General features: G+C 33.7%; 1 pseudogene; it reads left to right on the plus strand.

Moving 5' to 3' along the window:
* Positions 1-10: 10 nt before the first annotated feature.
* LOC118039828 (equilibrative nucleotide transporter 3-like) lies at positions 11-3,043 on the plus strand (annotated as a pseudogene).
* The last annotated feature ends 5,220 nt before the right edge of the window (positions 3,044-8,263 follow it).

Genomic DNA, 8,263 nt, shown 5'->3' on the forward strand with positions numbered 1-8,263 from the left:
TGTTAAACGTTTTTAGATCAATTATCTATCACACCCTTTCCTTCAATTGCCAGATTAGTTAGAAAAACAAATTTAATAAATTATGCAATAATTATTGGAGCTCTCTTGTTTCTTGCATGTGATTCATTAAGATAGTCAAAGTGATCAACACTGTCTTGAAACCCCAGAGTTTAGATTTGTTTTCTTGATCATCTGCTAAAATTCAAGATTGGGAAGTTAAGTTTGGTCATGCTTCTCTGCTCCAGGAAACATGGTAAGTTGATCATGTTTGTTTCTTTTGAACATTGACTGATTCCTGGTATCCAGTAAGGGTTCGTCATGACTATTCCTAGTGGAAGCGGGGTGCCGGCACCAATGCTTAAGGTTTGTGCTCTCAAGCTTTGTCTCAAGCTCTAAAACATGGCATTGACTCAATTTATGTGATATTGGCCAGGGAAAACATAAAGCCATTGTAGTTTGTTGGTTTCTTGGACTTGGATCTCTTGTCTCATGGAACAGTATTCTAACCATTGAAGATTACTACTATGATTTGTTCCCGGTAGGTATCTCACTGTTATCTTCTAGTATTAGTTTTTGAAGCTAAATTTTCTGACATTAGTTATATTCATCCTGTCTTTACTGGTGTGCTAGATTTTTCAATCCTGTTAAAGCTAGAAAAGCTTATATGTTCACTTAGGAATGCATTGAAAGGGTTTGATTTTAAGGTTGACTGTTTCTTTTCTACCCTTCAAAATTTAGGGAAAATCTTCAGCAAATAGTTAACTAGATTCAGTGTAGGATAGATTTGACTTTCTATCTCGTCCATATTAGATTGTTATGCTTGCTAGTGGGGGATTAGGATATTCTTTGATTTTGTGATAACTGAGCGAAGATTGATGGTCTGATTGATCATCCATCTGAGTATTTAGTAGTTGAAGTTTTATGTCTCACCACAATCTTTCAAAACTTTATCTGTGCTTTCTTCTGTTTGAAGAAATACCATCCTTCAAGGGTACTTACTCTTGTTTATCAACCGTTTGCCCTTGGAACAATGGCGTTACTGACATATAATGAGGCAAAGATCAATACTAGAAAGCGGAACATAGCAGGGTACATGCTCTTTACTGCAAGTACGCTGATGCTCATTGTTGTAAGTACTGTACATGTCATCTTCTCTTTTTATAGTTTACTTTGTGTCATCCAATCCAATTCATCTTTCGGTTCTGGTAATATCCGTGACAGGTGGATTTAGTCACTTCAGGGAAAGGAGGAGTTGGACCTTATATTGGTATATGTGCAGTCGTCGCTGCTTTAGGAGTTGCAGATGCTCATGTTCAAGGTGGAATGGTTGGAGACTTGTCTTTCATGTGCCCTGAATTCGTCCAGGTAATAAACACCTCGTAGAGTTCTTGTAATGTTGTTCAAGAGCTTAATAAGCTATTCTGGATTTTTGAAAAATTTTCGAAATTAAACCATGTTGTTATTGTACTGCAGTCTTTCTTTGCTGGGCTGGCAGCCATCGGGGGCTCTGACTTCTGCTTTGAGGCTACTGACGAAAGCAGTTGTTTGAGAAGTCTAAAAATGGTCTACGAAAGGGAGTTAGTATGTCACATTTTCTTTGACCAATACGAGACTCATTGGCTTTTCACTGCTCTTTCATAAATATCATTTGCAGCAGAGCTTTCAGATTTTTTAGGTTTACATATCTAGTCTACATGAATGTAACTGCCTTTGATGCTAGAGACTTGATTGATATATTACTTTGATTAACCCAATTCTTGCAGTGTTATTCTTGGCAATATCTACTTTTCTTGGAGTTTCTATCTGTTCTGCTGTATGCATTTCTCTTCCCTAGACTACCGATAGTGAGTACTATCGTGCAAAGGCAGCTTCAGAAGGATCAAACTGTTTCAGCTGACTTGCAGCTGCTGGCATCCTAAAAACCTGAAAACCAGGAGGAGGTGCTGCATTTTCCTTTTAATGATTTTACCTGGTCTGTTTGGTGTTCAAAGAAATTTGTTTTCTGATCCTTAAGGCATATCAGTTTAAGGGCACTCTTGCACGCTTGCAGACGATGACAAACCCCCGGAACGGTTGAGTAACAAAGAACTATTCCTCCAAAATACAGATTATGCACTCGACCTGTTTCTCATATATGTGCTGACACTGTCGATTTTTCCGGGGTTCTTATATGAAGACACTGGTAAACACCAGTTGGGCTCATGGTAAGTGTCATCCATGGCATAAGCATAATTCATTTAAAAAGAACTTGAAAACAATTTTTTCTCCCTTCTTTTCTTCTTCTTCTTTTCAATTTCCTTGTTGTCCCGCATCAAGCGGGTTACTGTATCCAATGCTCCTCGCTATATCCATGCTTCAACTGCAATTTCAGTTTCCTTTCTGAGATTTCTTTCATCGCAGAATGCATACTTGGCCAAACTTGATAACATAGAATGATCTAGAAGTAAATTCTCATGATTGGTGATTTTCCAGGTATTCTCTTGTTCTGGTTGCAGTGTTCAATGTGTGGGATCTTATATCAAGATATATTCCTCTTGTGGAATGCTTGAAGCTGGAGTCTAGAAACGGTCTCATGATCGCTAGTCTTTCTCGTTTTCTGCTCGTTCCTGCCTTCTTCTTCACAGCAAAACATGGAGATCAGGGATGGATGATCATGCTAACCTCTTTCCTGGGATTAACAAATGGCTATCTCTCAGTTTGTGTCCTGACAGAGGCGCCAAAAGGTTACAAGGTTAGTCCATCTACATGCAATTATGCACACAATGTTCATGAAAAATGGCTGGTTAAACTGCTCTTTTGGTTCTGTAGGGACCCGAACAAAATGCGCTGGGCAATCTGCTTGTGCTTTGCTTATTTGCTGGCATATTTTCAGGGGTTGTCCTTGATTGGCTGTGGCTCATAGGCAAATGATTCCTGAAGAGCTGAGTCTCTGTGCAACTGATCGAGTGAATTAGAAAGTTGATTCCTTTGCCTCAATATTGCAGGATTGGACCCATAATTATGCTAAAAGCCTTTCCTCTATCTTATGCTAATAATTATGATATTGGTCTGTCTTGCAAGAACCAACACACCTACTTTCATGACACATAACTAAGAAAGAAAGACAAATACATCTGCAATATGAAAACTGAAAGAAAATTAGATTTGTAAACAGTTTTCTTACATTAACCATTCTCGGATAGGACAAATCCCTTCAGATGGGCCGAATAAGATGTCTTTGTCATAAAACTCAATCTTTCTTCCTTGAGGGTTCAAAATTTCAGTCCAATCCGGTGATTTCCCTAATTTAATCATAGATTAGTGGATTATTGACCCGTGTGTGCTATGGTTAGATTATTTTTTTTAATGTAAAAAAATATAGATATTGTTAAAAATGTTTTTCTAATAAAATAATAATAATCATAAACTCAAAATATAATACATATAGGATGACATGATATTATTTTCAAATATTAAGATGATAAAAATATTGGATGACTCAGGTTAATTGTTAAATTTGTAACTTGAGTTTTATGACAACATGATAACCCTATAAAAAAATAAATCAAATAAATTATGAATTCAAATTCTAAACATCTTAATGTTGAGGGACAGAACTGTAAAAAAAAAATTAAAATAAGCTACTTTATTAACAGTTAACCTGCCAAACTCTCCTCGAGTACATGAAATTAGGGAATTACAAACCCTAATATCCAACCATATTGGTTGCCATCTTTTTTAAAATATTGGATACAGTGATATATTAGATTTGTATTTTTTTTAAATACTGAGATGATGACATATTAGATCAATTTGATTAACATGTTAAATATACAACTCGAGTCATGAAAACCGTGATAACCATTTAGAAAAATAAATAAATAAAAATTAAAAATAATTCCCAATTAACGATGATTTTAAAAAAAAAAACAAACAGTATAGATTAAGTGAGTAAATTTCATCGAATACAATAATTTAACCACACTATTTATTGATTTTGTTAATATTTTGTGATCGGAGAGGTGAACTTAAATTTTGGAATGCAGAAAGCACTGATGTGAAGCCCATAATAGCAATAACTAGTCCATAGTTGGGGAGAACCAGCATGGTTCCTTGGCATTGCAAGCACGGTGGTCCGATCATTAATATTCCCGGTCGAGCCTCGAGGAGGCTCTGATAGAAGACATTTTGAGAAAAGTCCTCCATAGCACCCATAAGGACACAACAAAAGACGCAGCAACAATGCCAAAACATACCACTCTATATAAACTAGTGCCATACCCACACCCACTTGGATCTTTCCTAAAATGTAGACCTCAGAAATCGAAATGTTTGAAGTGAAAGCTGAATATGAGCACATTGAAGTGTACCTAACAGCCTGTTTTATTTTTGTTTTTTTGAAAAAGTATTTAAAAAAAAAAATTAATTTTTTTTATTTTTTATTTTAAAACTTTTTAAATATTTTCAAAGCATTTTAATATGCTATATTAAAAAAATAAAAATATATTATTTTAATATATTTTTAAAATAAAAATATTTTAAAAAATAATTACTATTAAGGTGTATTTGGAAGTATGGTTATGGTTACTTTTTAAAAGTGTTTTTAATTCAGAAAAGTATAGTAATAATATTTTTTTATTTTTTAAAAATTATTTTTTAAATTAATATATTAAATTAATTTTAAAATATCAAAAATATATTAATTTAAAAAAAAAAATTAAAATATTTTAAGTGGTTGTGGTTTAGATGCGATTTGATGATTTTGTACATCAATGGTCAAGTGATGTGACTAATTATCAGGATTTTAATAAAATTGTGAGAGGTAAGCCAATTGATGCAATGTCCCTTGAATTATTAAAAGAAAAATTATTATTTTTCAAAAAATAAACATTAAATTATTATAAAATTTACAAACTTGAAAAACCTATATAAAATCCTAGGCATTTTAGTATATGTTTCTAGATTACTGCACGTGTTATATTACGGGTGGATTCAAATTCTTTTTTAACATTTTTTTTTTAGATATTACTAATATATTTTTTTCAGTAAAAAATTAATTTTGAATAAATGTGGGAATTGACTCAATATAATCTTAATGTTAAAAAATAGAATTGAAATTGAAAAACAAATATAAATTTGCTTAAAAAAAAACCCAAAAAAATATTATTCTAATTATTTCAAGAAAGAGGATACAGTAAAATATTATTTTTTAATAATAATAATATAATTTCAATCTTTTAGATTTTTTTTAAAGGCATTTATGTATTTAGCATTTAACCATATAAACAACAATGAATGGTATAATATCAAGGGAATGAAAAGGAGAATTCAATAGAAAATACTCCACCTTTTTATTATGAGTTTTTGTATTAGATTCAATGCATTTCTGATCACACAAACCTTGTTACAAACTAAAAAATAAATAAAAATACACAGAGCATAAAAAACATAACAGCACATGTATCAAAACTTAAACAGGAAAGATACATAACAACACAAATATGTTTTTTGTATGGTTAAAAAGTTTTTTAGACCTCCTCATCACTGCTCGTGAATTAATTACATTTGTAAAATTCACACCAGTGATTCACTGATTACAGTGTTAGCATACTCCAGTAAACTAGTTTTTATGCTAACAAAATATAAAAAACACCAGCTGCTAATTTTGTAGGGAGTAGACAATAGCCATGACTACTACTGTCAAGGGCATTGAGACTCCAGTTGTGCTCAGACTTTGTCATAATCAGTAAAAGAACTATATTTATTCAATTTCTTGGAGTCCAGGGAAAAAAAAATAAAGCGTTGTAAGTTTGCAGGATTCTTGGACTTGGGTCCCTTGCAGCATGGAACAGATTGTTAACCATAGAAAAATTTTAGCATGCGTGGGACATCTAAAACAATATCCAGCTGGTCGGAGATATTTCAGGTCTGCACTTGTTCTGGTTGCAGTGCACAAGGTGGGGGATCTTATATCAAGATACATTCCCCTTGTGAAATATGGTGATCATCGGGATAATAAATGGTTGCCCTCGCCGGGTGCATCCTTGCAGTGGCACGATTACGGTGATCATCGGGATAATACATTCCCCTTGTGAAGGTTACACGATTAGTCAATACACTAGTTATGATGTGCAACAAAAGCATATATTTTTAGTGTTTTTGGTGATTAATGCTCTTGTTTTTTTGGTTTTGTCGAGACGTGATCAAGATAGGGTAATCTGCTTATGGTTTTCCTTTTAGGAGGCTTATTTGCTGGAGTTTACCTTGATTGGCTGTGGCTCATAGGTGAAGGCAGCTTCTGAAGATCCAAGTTCATGCCACCGATGATGAAAGTCCGTTCCCTTCTCTCCCAATTCAATGTTGATCAATGAGAACATCAATTATCAATAGCATGACAGAATTGATCGGATAAAGGAACAGCACTTTCACTGATGGGAGAAGCAACAGCAACAGAACCACCGGCGACACACCGAAGATATCAGGACGAAATGTAGAGGAATCTTATCGCTGCTCTGTGATTTTCTTACATGTTTTTGACACACAGTCATGCTAGATGAGCATCCCCCTAAAAGATCCGCTAGCGAATGTTGTCATGCTGATGTGAATTGAGAAGGCCTTTTGGCAAGTGATACCAAAAGAGAGGCCAAACATGATGATCTCACGCGCTAATACCACCGAAATGAATCAAATCACATCCAAGACTAAAGGCACAACCTGACACAGACATAATGAGCAACTAGTGCATTTATGTTAGGTGGTAATGCAAGTAGATAAATATCAGTGCAGAAAATTGTTAACATGGAAACTTAGTTGTGTAAGATATATACTCTATATTTCTATGGAGAATTCGAACCAAGTGATGATGAAGATGATTGTTGTTACTTAATTTTGGACCTCACGTGCTGAAGATGGTGTATACCTCTTTTGAATGCAGTGTAGGAGTTTAACTCATGTTCTCCAGAAAATTGACAAATAATTTTTTTTTTTCGAAACCTTGTTTGAGTTGTTTTCTGCTCTTCCCCTTTGCTACCAAAATCGTCAAGTTTTCTTAGGTTGATCAGGAGTCTTCATAATGTTAAATTCGTTCCTTCTTTATCTGGTCTTTAATGTTGAATAAATCCCTCAGAATTTGCACTAAAAAAAAAATTGGTTCTACTGTTGTTGCAATTTTTTACTCCAACTTAGGCTCTAATTCTGATTTGGTTTCCTACGATATCTGACCATCCTAGCTATATTCTGTCACTAATGACATATTGAAAAATTAACCTACACCTTTATTAGGTCTTAGGGATAATTGTTCTTACGGCATATTCTCAGTCAGATTTGGATGCTCAACAATGTCAGATTAAGAACCTTTTTGACCAACTAGATTATTGCTAAATTCTGTTCTCTAAAACAATTTTATCTCACTTCGACTCCTTCATCAAATTTGTAGTCCTGAATGTGTAGATAATTTTGGGCTTTTGAATTGCTTGATTTCGATATCAAAAGTTCAAGATATTCCCATTTGAATATCTAATGAGAAGGTAGAGAATTCTGCCGCAAGAAGGATACTGAACCGAGTTTGTACTAAAAACCTCTATTTCCATCCATCTCAGGCCTGTTATCGAGCATCTCAAGCCCATCCATGAGTGTGCTAGTCCATCCTCAAGTTGGGAAAATATTGGTCCTCCTCACACCTACATGGATATTACAAACTCATTCTCAAGTTGGATGAGTTGTGGTGGTGTTGCAGACCTTTCAATGAGTGTTCCAGACCCTTCAACGAGTTGAGATAATTATTAGAAATAGTTACATATTATTATATGATATGTGAATTATAAATATATGTATACTTAGTTTAATTTTTAATAAAATGTTATGTTAATTCTTGGTTTAATTTTATTATTTATGACTGAAGATGTTATGAGCTGTTTATTTAAATTGTGTTTTGACGCTGGAAAATTGGTTATTTGATTTTATGAATTGTGGTTTTTTAGGTAGGAAGTTAATGACAGAAGAAATTGTATTAGGGAGAGTCTTTTAGTTGAGTTGCAGATTTCTGCATTTCGAGTGTTGTAATTGGTATTCGTGACTCTGGAGTCACGAATGAAGAATATAATGAATGAAGAATACGATTATCAACTCATAAAATATTATTTGTGATTCGATGAAGTATGTTAAATCCCTAAATATTTCTTTTGCTTGTGTTATTGTAGTAATTTTTTTTACAACTGTTCTAAGTATCCTAAATAGTACTATACTCAATCATGTATTGAGTACATATACAGTCACAAAATAAGAG

This window comes from Populus alba, chromosome 4 (assembly GCF_005239225.2).
Source record: "Populus alba chromosome 4, ASM523922v2, whole genome shotgun sequence".
NCBI classification, from domain to species: domain Eukaryota; kingdom Viridiplantae; phylum Streptophyta; class Magnoliopsida; order Malpighiales; family Salicaceae; genus Populus; species Populus alba.